We start from the raw sequence: 12,188 nt of genomic DNA, 5'->3' as shown, positions 1-12,188 counted from the left end.
TGTGGAGCGTCGCAACGTTGAAGCCTGTGTACAGTTTTTTGTGTGAACCCATCAAAAGCTGCGATGGGTTGATGATTCCAATCATTTAATAAAGGCTTAAGTTTTAGGAAACGGAACTACAACGTCTGCTTAAATGACCAATTTAAGACGTACTAATGATGCAGATGCACAAAGACACTGGGTAGAGCACCTGAACATGTAAACGGGTCATGCATGCTACCCCAGCACACACACACACACTCCATTTAGCAGGCTAGCCCAGCTGAGACAGGGGGATCCCAGTCAAGCTCATCCTGAGAAACAGTCCATCACTGTGCAAATAAAAAAAGAAAGGAAGAAAAAAACAACTTCCCCTCGCTATCTCACCACTTCATCAGCAGCATAACTGATCCGCAGCCTCACAGCGAGCAGTAAAACCGTGCACTGGGATATGTATTACAAGGAAGAACGTGTGTGAGCTGGTGCAGAAAATGGAAGGCATGGGAAAACTTGCATCATTTGAGCGTTTGCATGCCTTTAGCGAGACACCGTACACACTTGCACTACATGTGCACACGTTTTACCACAGACTGCACTCTTAATATTGTCTATTGTGCTTCTCTTCTACTTGATTTAAATAAGACATATTACCAGGCAACTCATCGTGGTACACATGCTACCACAGAGCAGATAAGTTAGTAAATACCTCGGGTGACCGCCCGTGACCCAGCCTCATTGAAAATTTCACATTTACTAGAAAAGATATTAAAGTGTGCACGCTCCCTCAGGTGAAAATTGTATTTTGCAGCACTGCATGAGTTTTATTAAGAAATTTGTTTGGGTTTTATTGAAGAAATAACTCTGCACAGGAAGTTTCCTGTTATACTGATTTATAGAGTGATTTCCAAGCTTCTACGTGAGGGAAATGTCACAACAAGGAAATAATATCTTGGATTAAATCAGACCAGATTTGATATCAATCTGGTATGCACTTTTCCCCCCCAAGATATATTAACCATTTATTGTGCAGCAATGAGTATTATGCGTCATAAAAAAACAGTTTGGGTTTATAATAAAGGCGGTAGCAGCCTCTGCCTCGCAAAGCCAGAAATCGAGAGGTCCTAAAGGGACCCGGCAAAGGTGAATCAGTGTTCAGCTCCATCACCAGCTCCAGCTGGTGTTTGTTTCAGGGCTCAAAGGGAGAGAAGCAATCTAAGGTAAAGAAAACACTGTGCCACTATAATCCCTGTATTGTGTTACATCTATCCATTACACTCCAACAAATCCCTTTGGCCCTAAAACACGGGAACAGATGTGGCTGTTCGAAGATGATACCTCAGAGTTTAAGAGTTATGAGCATAAAAGAGGAAGAAGAAGCAGGTTTACTCGCTTTAATGCTGCTGCTCTACATGTGCAATCCAAAATTATGCCTGTAGCCTGAATGCACAAGTAAATTTAATAGAAGATAAAAAAAATGGTGAGTATAACAAACATCTGGAATTGAACTACATTTTTTACTTTTTCAGTGAACCTCATCTATAGCACATACATTTATCTATTTACTTATATATTTTTATATAAGTTTAGTTTTCAGTGTTTCTGAATCAAAGGGACCCACTGACCAGTGGGTCCCTTTGATTCAGAAACACTGAAAACTAAACTTTTTCGAAAGGATTTAATGAGAAGTCGGACTGAGATTCTCCAGTGATTGAAAACTCTGCAGGAATAAAAAGAACACGCGCTCTCAGGCTCCATCCAGAGTCCTCATCTGCCCTTCCAGCTTAACAACCGAGCTACCTTTCGCTCGTCCTCATCATCTCTAATTACACTCTCTGGTTTAAACGTTACACGATTAGGAGCTCGTTCTTGAGGACGCCACCTTGGCAGCGCCGCTCTATCAAAAGTCAGGACGAGTCTTGTAAAACGTCTCATAATTCTGTAATAGGAAGAAGCTCTGAGTGCAAAGTTAGAGGAACAACTCGAACACTGTGAAGCACATGAAATATACTTGAAGAAAACCCGTTAGACAAATGAAATGAACTCCAGTGAGTCACTAAGTGTCATGTCAAAATTCTGAGAACATTTATGGATGTTTTCCAGTTTTTCCTGTTATGATTGTCTGGATAAACAACAAAGGAAATTAAGTCTCGTCAGTAAAAAGAGCAAAAACCTGGACCTTGCATGAATGTTAAATCACAGCAGCCCTGTCTGGTAACATGCAGGCCTTTATCCCAGACAGTGGCTGAAGGAGATCATGCTGCTAACTAGCAGAGTCCAGGCTGACAGAACGCAGAATAGTCGAATAACCATCAGAAAATATTGAAGTATTTCTGCTTTAAAATGCCAATCATCACTCATTTTACAATACTGGCTTGAATAACACATAAACATCAAACTCCACTGCTTCAGTGTTTTTTCACCCAGAACTGGTGGCTCAACTTTCCTGCTAGTGTAAACGTCAGTGCTGCGAACTGAAGTTGATTAACTGTAAAATTAATTCTGCATCCTTGACCTTTTCCCTCCTTCAGCTGCAGCAGCATGACGCAGCAAAAGCAAAAGACAGACCTGATGCATTATGATGACTGTGACGGCAGGCGGGTCAGGGACGCAGGGTTGGCCGAATCTGTCTATCCGAAGCCATTCGCCTTCGCAAAGGAATGAAGTGGAACAGAAAATCAATTTATGGAAGAAGGTCAGCTGCTGGCAGCCGCGCTGAGAAAACCACCTGAAGGTTGAACCCCACCGCAGGAATGATAGCTTTGTTAGCATGCCAGTTTGGTATCTGATATGCTTCAGTTTCGGCCTTAACCATGTTCGATTTGATTCAATTTAGTTTATGCAGCCCCAGTTCACAGCAAGAGTTGCCTCAGGGTGCTTTATATTGTAAGCCAAAGATCTTAATGAAAAATAGGAGGGTTAGGGAAAAATAAAGTTAAAAAATTAATAGTTTTGACCTTCGCCAGATTTTGGTTTGGATAACTATTATTCACAGCTTTGTCCATTTAAACTGATGGGAAGACAAAGAAGGTTTTTTTATATAAAAATAATTGAATTTGCTGATAAGATCATGAATGTGGAGTAAAACAGAGATTCTAGTGGAATAATTTAAGTTATTACACAAAGTTTTAACATGTAAATATAATGGAATAAACTAACAATTAATCAAATTACACATGGAACAAAAAAAAATTCAATTAATCTTCAAGGCAAGAACAGATATGTATGACACAGTATAACTGCATGTTAGCATGTAGCCTAGCATGCCCTTTCTTTCTTTCCTTGTAAAAGACTATATAAAAAAGGGCTTTTTAAAATAATCTTTAATTAAGTTTTGATCTTAAATCTGGCCAGAGGCTTATCTAGAGCCCAGGAATGTCTCGTGACCTTACTGTGATGCTGATGCTTCAAATCAAACTGTTAGCCTAGCTTATCTGTTTTAAAGCTAAAGGGCAACAGCTGCTTATTCTGGGCCAGATAAGACACCCAGCAGGCTGTGTGGGAGGAGGAGGAGATGGCCAGAGGTGAAGGTGCTATTGCGAGAGGAAGATGCCTCCTTCAACAGGGAGCTGCACCTCCTCTTAAAGCTGCTGGCACTCCGTCACACCAGACAAGATTAGCATTGCAGCACAGAAGCCAACAGAGATAACGCAGAGTGGTTGAAGCTATAGCCAAACATTGGTGACGTTTCAGCGCTATATATACACAAAACCAGAGGTGTTAACAGTGCTGCTAGAACAGGCCCCAATAACCTGGAGTTTTTAGACCCTGTCAGTAACTATCGGGTCTCCCTGCATTCGTCGTCATGTGCTCGTCATAACAAACAACAACATGGACTGTTTCACTGAAAGATTGATGGGTAAACCCACAGATATGGGAGCCGGCTGCAGTCCCTCAGCGTGGTTTCCCTCGGCAGGTGGTCCTTTGAAAGGAACCTGATGACAGACTGACGGAGGAACTTCTGCTATGCTGCTAATGGCTGCTGCTGAAAAACACGGGCAGAAACAGTCTTCTGTCGTCCACTTCCAGGAACAGCTGTGCCTGTTTTCCTTATTTTAGGAATGAGAAAACGGACTCTCAGTCAAAAACCTTTCCTGTGATTGTTTCAGTGTTGATGCAAGGATAAGGCGTATCAACCAAATCCAAAAGGAGTAAAACCCACCCTGACAGAGGAAAGAGATCAAGCATGTAAACTTGATTTTACACTACAGAAGAGGTGAGGTACACTCTGGACAGGCTGCCAATCTGTCACAGGGCTAACACAGAGAAAGACAGCCATTCACACTCACACCTAATTTAGAATGACCAGTTAGCCTAACCCCGGTGTTCGGACCGTGGGAGGAAGCCAGAGTACCTGGAAACATGAGCCCAGAGGCTGGTCAGCAACCCCGTGTCAACCCCCGGGAAAAATAAACATTCCCTAATCAGCTGGCAACTGGTTGATGGAGGATGCTGGCAGTCTCTAGAGGAAAATGGTTGCAACGAGCTATATGGTGTCTCAATGACAACCTTGATGTGATCACCAGCAGATTGCTGTAGTTGCCCATAATTTGCACTTGTCAGCAGTAATGAAATTCATAAAAAAGGTGACACAAACCTTCAAAGGGAAAGTTCTGCCTAAAGAAACGTGTTGAATTTTGATGATTAGTTAGTGAGTGTTTGCAGACTTGTCACCATCCTCAATGCAACCAACCAGCAATCACAAGCAGGTTTCTGGTGCACCACCCCCTCTGCAACCAGTTTCACCCAGACACACTCCAGCAACCTCCAGCAAGACTTTGTCAGCCAATCGGGGAATACAGTACATATTTTTCCCTAGCAACCAGAGGTGGCCAGCAGGCTTCAGATGGTACAGTGCTTTTGATTCCTGGGGAAAGGACCCCAAACCCTAAAGCAGTTCTAATTCAGAACAGGAATCTTTTGCAGTGCTCGATTAAAATGGCCTTCTAGTTTTTGGAAATATTACTGTATTGCACCATATTCAATAAGCTTTGAAGAAACCGAGAAACTGTCTGCTCAACTAGTCAAAGAAAACAAAATCTTAACGAAACAGACAGAAATGTCAGATTAGTCAGAGCCAATAGGTCAACTAGAATCTTCAGGAAACAAGCAGAGACATCATACTTCATCATCTCTTCTACATCCTGTTTCCCTTTGCACCCAGTTGTAATTACACATAAGAGAAGTGGACAGAAAAAGGTTTATTTGCAAAGTTTCATGAGAGTCACATCATGGCTTAAATGTGCGAACGGGACCACAGACTGCCTCAACCAGTTGCTTCTGTGTGCAGCGGGAGTCCGTGTGCACGCTAGCCGAGCACTACCAAAGAAAAACCACAGCTCTTCGGTGCCACTAGTGATAAAACACACACCAGGCTACATTCAAAACAACTGTGCACTGCAATCGCTAGACATCAGCAGGTTACTTTAAGGTTAAACATCCTTCACGGGAAAACTAAATCACTGAAGCATCACGATGCTGCAGCATACACCAAAGACCAACTTGTAACAAGTTTTTTTCTGGCCTCTTTTAAAACTCGTACCTTTCTGAGCGTGCTGTATATCTGTCAGTCTGCAGGATGTGCACCAGTCCAGCTCCTCCCAGTCTTTTCCTCCCCCACCAACGTCCCCATCAGACTGTCCAACCAGACGACCGGCGAGCCTTTTCATCTCCATGAATCTTTCATGCTGCCTAAAACACCACTAACACTCGCTGGAACAAATCCCGTCGACAGACTCCTTCCCCTCCTCCTGCTGGGGAAACAGGTTCATCTCCTCATCGGGGACCTCTCACCACTTTCTCCGTCTACCTCGCTCCCTCCCTCTCCCTCTCCCTGACAGCCTGACCTACTGTGTGCTTCCTCCTCTGTCTTCTGTCTCTACCTCGCTGCTGCCGTCTCTTTCATCCTTTATTTGATCTCCAGAGTATTATTCCCTTTTTTCTACTTCTCCATCTGACCTCAATATGAGCCAGATAGTCTCCACGCCCATCCACACCACACACAATGGACCAAACGCTGGGACGCACATACTCTTGTTTTTCTCTTTAACACAAACCAGAATAAAAACCAATCAAAACACCCCGTTTTAAATCACTGAGACAACGTTCAGCTTGTCAGATGGCTTATATGTAATTAAGCATGCTGTTGTATCATATCAACTAAATGTTTTGTAGTTGGTTATTAAGGAAGTGGATGAGCAGGTGTTACGTCACCTTATTTGTGCATGTAAACCAATGTGACACCAAACATGACCTCAAAAGCCTGGACTGCAACTGAGGAAGTTGACACTTGTGAAATCAGGTGTCAGCTGAAATAAGTCAGCCTGGACCACACACTCACACCCACACCCACACCCTCACCCACACCCACACGACCTTTAAGTGCTCTTATCAGTGGCTGTCAGTTCCTGAATGTGTCATGAAAGGACCAAGTGTGAGTGAGTCTGGAAGTTGTTTTTTTCTCCTCTCTGGCCTCTAATGGTTTAAATAACAGGCATCATAACTGTAACCAGATCCTCCACTTGCATGTTGAACTGTAACACATACAGATGAAGTCACATGTTGCTTCTTTAATCCCAAATTTTACTTTTATCTTCACATGCTTCACATGCAAGGGGATTTCCTCCACATTTCCTCTTTTCTCTCACATAAAATACAATTTCACATACGTCAGTGTGTGTAGAAGTGATCCCCGTGAGGCAAAAGCTCAGTTTCAGATACGTTTTTCTGCTCTCGCTCTGTATGACGTCAACAAGAGGGGAAATCCACAACAAGGTGATCTAAGTAACACAGCTCAAGCTGTGAGCACAAAATCCCCACCCACGGATGTTCTGCCTCATTAAATTGTAACCTGGATGTAATAAGGTGGTTCTGAGGTTGGGGGCGTTACAACTAGTTTGGTCTAGGTGGAGCTGCTGCTACTACTGAAACGCTGCAGCTGGTGAGATTATGGCCACTCCTGACACGTTCGCACTCAAAGCACTAAACTGTAAACATGAAAAAACTGGCTGAACACGCAAACACAAACAAGTCCGATTATTCTATTACGCTCGTACGCGTTACTGATGGTTAAGACACAATAAAACTCGGCTTTTTGGCCATGTTTTCTTACTAGATCCATCCCCACTGGTGATTTCTTTCACATGTTGTCAATAACTTTGGAACTCGAGGTTTACATTCAGTAAATGTAAACATTAATTAAGGAATCAGTCACCATTAGATTTGGAAAGGTCCACAGTTGCAATTTTTTTTTGGGGGGGGGGGCAAAAGTAATGAATCAATCCCAGAAGGCTACTGATGAAGCTTTCATCCTTATTAATACTGAATACAAACAATCAACCGTGTCAACTGCACGACTCCAGCCCTAGAAAATAATCCATGTTTGCTGTAATTTCTCTCAATCTAATCTTCAAATTTCGGATCTTCAAATTTCTTATTTTACTTTCAAGTTAATGTCCTCTCTATCAAACACTGATATAGCTTATAAAAGCCATAGTTAGCACAAAGAAGCAACTTTTAACTCCTTCTGATCCTTAAAATGATATATGTTACGATATTAATGTTATGATTTATTGGATTTACCTTCGGAGTAAGGCAGGATCCAGCGTGCTGCTAAAGGTGTTCCAGTCAGCGCGTCGTCTCTCTGACTGACCTCCAGACTGTCTGAAGGGCTGCCGTCTCTGCTGGGTGTCTGACTTGAAGTCCTCAGACACAGACTGTGTCACACGAAAAACGCTCCCTGGAAACACGCTCGCTGTCTCCATAAGTCAGGTGAATAAATTAGAGCTGCTGTATTATTTAACCGTGGCACAGTTGAACGGCCGGTCTCCCTGCTGATCCAAATCTGTCACTTCACCTCACACGCCGCTCAGGGTGACAGGGCCCTTCTGGCCAGACACACACACATGCAAACACACAAACACACACCCAGGTTGGCATGTGCAAACATACACTTGGTGCAAGTAATGTCTCCAAGCAGAAATGTGCATCTCGCTGCACAAAAATACACAAAAATGCAGTCTATGCAATCTTTATTGGCACACACACACACACTCACTCTACTGTATACAGTACTGTAAAATGCCCATATATTATGCATGCAGAGAGACATGTACAGTCTCTGTGCTTTCTAGGACACCATTTGTTAAAGATCCATTACCACTTTATCTGACCTGAGCTCACTGTTTCTCCTTTAACATTTGTTATTTTTCACTTATTTATTTTCTTATTTATTAAGGAAATTACAAAATAGCAAAATTAACAGCAGACTTACAGCATAAATTGAATGTACACCTTATTATCTCTACATAGAGAATAACTAATAAAACTCCTATGAGCTGAAAGCATAACAGCCAGCAGACCACTGAAATCAAGGCCAACACTTCCTGTTCTCTGCGAGAGTAACTGTTTACAGTTTGACTATGAATTCTGATGATTTTTCAAAATAAAAGGCTAAAGCAAGATAAACCTGAAGTCCTTAAAACTGCATCATAAGCACTGCAAACAGCCTTTGTGTTGGTGGCGGACTAACAAAAAGTGAGATAAGAGGCAGCTGGAAAACTCTGCATTTGATAAATGATGACAGAAAGACACTACGGAAGTAAACAAGAGGTCTTCACAGGTGTGGAAGAGGATGAGCAAAGAAGAAAGAAGCAATCCCGTCCATGCATCTGTCGCCTTTCCAATTATCCAATGGAGTCTGCCATAGGGAAAGAGGCGGGGTAACCCTGTACAGGTCGCCAGTCTGTAACAGGGCCAACACAGAAACACAAAACACCACTAACACTGACATTCACATCTTAGAATCACTAACTAACCTAACCCCACTAACTGCATGTCTTTAAACTGTGGAAACTCCGCCCAGATGGTGGATCCAAACCCAGGACCTAACCGCTGAACTATGGTGCTGCTGAAACAAGTTATAAGAGGCAAAAAGACACCTTATGCGTTTGTTTGCGTCACAGTCAGCCTCTGATGAAACGGCAGCATTTGATGGTCTGGGAATAAGAATGCGTTTGACTTTCACGTGTTTGGAGATGATCGTGCCCGGATCCATTTATAGCCATTATATCAATGAGGAAGAGACTGAGACGGAGCGGCTCAAGTCCAACTTGGATCTTGTCTGGTTTTCTCAGAAGCCAGTAGACCCATGAAGACCTTTAATGTAAACTGCTGCAGAAAAGAGAACCTCCCTTCAGGTCACTCAAGGATAAAGCTCACCAGTGAATCTCGGCTGCTCTCAAAAGAAGTTTCTTTGGCGTTTCCTGTGTTTAGGTTGGCCGGCGGACCACTTTTTCCTTTCGCTTGCTCTGTTCTTCCCTTTCATTTCCTTTGGCATTCCCTCCTCTCCTATTTATGTCTCTTTTAAATCTACATCTGAGTTCCCTCCCTTTCATTCTTACCTTTCTCACTTTTTCATAATCCTTCTCCCTCCCGTTGCACTCCTTATATTCCTCTCTCCAGCTCTTTTCCCCCCTCTTATCCAACCCACCACCCCATCCCCATTTATATCCTCTCTCTCGGTGTGTATCGTGGCCATTTATGGGCAGTGTGCTCAGAGCTAAATCTCCCTCAGGCAGCCTCAAACACAAAGTCAACATTTCCTCAGGATTGAGGAAGGTGGAATAGAGTCCTGCTGGCTTTGTCGCTATAAAGACCCTCAAATCTTATCCGTCCAGCAGCCATGTTCCATCAAAATGTCTTTGGATAAGGACAAAGAGAAATGACATCACGCACAACACTGAAGGAGCACATTGGTTTCCACTCGGTGTTCTTGGTTTAAGAGTCAAGTAAAACTAAAAGATCAAAAGCTACAGCGACAGGTGTGAGAGTTTTTGAATCACTCGGACCACAATGACCTGAAGAACATCAGAGTGGGATTTAAACTCCGTCATTCCAAAAGGAATCTGTGGTTTGAATCATGCAAGCATGCAGGCATTGGCCATGCACCTATGATACCCCGGGCCGCTCTCATTCCTGGGGCGTCAAATAAAGTCGCCGCTGGCATGCGTCAGCTACGTCCACGGTGCCCTTTGGCAGTGGGGCACATTTTAAAACCAGACCACAGCGTTTTTCTCAGCCTACCAGGTAGTTTTAAGTGCCTAAACCAAACAAATCCAAGAGTGAGGAAAAAAACTAAACCAAGTGCAAAACATAAAAGTAGAAACGAACCATGTTTTGCTTGTGGATAAACCAGCCAGTGTTGCGCTATGTGACAGCCTCTTTGGAGACCCCTATGATTAATAGAAGAAACATGAATATTAATGATCGTTTTTCCACGTGTGGTTCAAGATATCCCGCCGACACACATCTACACATAAACCACCACGGTCTCCCAAAGAGGGCGTAACAAATCATTTCCATTGTATGAGGCGACAGTTAGGAGGCATATGTTGTTGGGAGCATGCAATAAATAATGCAGAGGTTTTGCTACAAGCATATGTTTCCAATGTGCATGTAAAATGAGTGCCTTGGGGATATTTCTGGTATGTATCCCAACATGTATGCTACCTGTGTGCAGATTAGCCTTCAGAGAACTGTAACTGTGTGAGTAGCAGAGCCAGTCAATGCAATGAATCCCCCCAAATGTCATTTTTAGCCATGCAGTTTGCCTGTCCTCAGCACTAACCCCAAGTATCAGCATGATGTGCCTGTTAGTTTCCACACAAAAATAACCTGATTAAACCCAGTTGCTTTAATTTTAAGTTAGCTCGATTTAAAGGAAAACATTTTCAGAACTGAATGTGTATACAGCAACAGTAAGGTAATCAGTGTCTGGAGACCACATCACCATGGTGTAGTGATCTTGTAATCCTACTACTTGAGGCAGGTGTAACTGGGGTTACTTTGCCAAATAAGATGACACAGTTTCTGTCATGAAACGTAACCATCGTGGCTCAAGAGTTGGCAGTTCGTCTTGTAATCGGAAGGTTGCCGGTTCAAGCCCCGGCTTGGACAGTCTCGGTCGTTGCGTCCTTGGGCAAGACACTTCACCCGTTGCCTACTGGTGGTGGTCAGAGGGCCCGGTGGCGCCAGTGTCCGGCAGCCTCGCCTCTGTCAGTGCGCCCCAGGGTGACTGTGGCTACAATGTAGCTGCCATCACCAGTGTGTGACTGTGTGTGTGAATGACTGAAAGCGCTTTGGGGTCCATGGGGACTAAGTAAAGTGCTATACAAATACAGGCCATTTACCATTTAACCAGTGCAGAATAAGCATCAGTGGCACAGTTTTTACTTCTATGACAATTCTTTGTATAACTGGCAGAGCACATACTCAAGCACGTCATTCATGATGACTGAATGACAGTGAATCACACACTTTAGACATTTGAGCGTTTTCTTTATTTTCCTTTATTTTTATAAAGTTTTCTATGGCAATTTCAAAACAGATTTATATTTTTTGTTGTTTAACAGACTATTTTTTCTTGCTTCCAGAAAGCAAGTTATTTTTATGTTATAAACTATTACAACAATAACTGAGCACGACATAATACAACCCTAATTTTATAACCACCTGAAATTTCAGTTGTCACCACCAACAAAACTCTGCCTACGTCTTTATCTCTCCACCACAGCTGAAGTGGATTTAGCTGGAAATTGAAAATTCAACCCTAATTTTGGATTTACGACCCGTTCTTCATGTGCAGACAGAGTCTGACTATTCCATATGGAACTATAGATGCTCATATTTCCATTTTTGAAGAATTTAATGGATTTTTTTCAGAAACCTGCCACTAAATTTATCTCTCCGCCACTGTTTGGTGCCAGACAGGTATCTGCTTTTGATTCAAAAACTGGTGCCGCCTCCTTCTGGTGCACAGGAGGCTGAAAGGCTTCATGGGTTCTTCTCTTTTATATTAAACATACTCATTTCCTCTTCTTTGAATATAAAAATTATTGACCTTTGCAGTCTTGCTTTCTTCCCGTCCGACTCTTTGCCCTATTTTTATGCTTCTCTTACATCTGGCGTTCCTCCTGAGAGGGAATTAAAACTTATTTCATGATTACTTGCAGCAGACTTCTACTTCGTCCTCCTTCCTCTGTCCTCCTCCACCGCTATACTAATTCCATCAATGCATCTCAAAGGGAAGCTGAACACACAAGGACCAGTTGTAATTAAGTCTAGTGTCTCGGGACTACGCTCACCTGCTGCCTCCCTAAGCACTGCTGACACCCACCGAGGCTGACCAATACTTCATTATGGCTTAAGTGAAA

General features: G+C 42.9%; 1 protein-coding gene across 7 annotated transcripts in view; it reads right to left on the bottom strand.

Moving 5' to 3' along the window:
* LOC146553084 (disco-interacting protein 2 homolog C) overlaps positions 1–12,188 on the bottom strand; it is a 199,788-nt gene that overhangs the window by 128,194 nt on the left and 59,406 nt on the right. Inside the window, exon 1 of one of the 7 annotated variants that reach the window (XM_085255371.1) lies at positions 7,558–7,833. The exons of the other annotated variants lie outside the window; for them this stretch is intronic. The gene's annotated coding sequence lies outside the window, so the exon portion shown is untranslated. Of the gene's footprint in view, positions 1–7,557; positions 7,834–12,188 lie in introns of those variants that run through there. 7 annotated transcript variants of the gene reach the window in all.

This window comes from Mchenga conophoros, linkage group LG18, assembly GCF_057382185.1.
Source record: "Mchenga conophoros isolate Kocher_MC1m ecotype Shallow Benthic linkage group LG18, M_conophoros_male_GT1.1, whole genome shotgun sequence".
NCBI classification, from domain to species: Eukaryota; Metazoa; Chordata; class Actinopteri; order Cichliformes; family Cichlidae; genus Mchenga; species Mchenga conophoros.
This window is presented reverse-complemented; position numbering and strand designations above follow the sequence as displayed.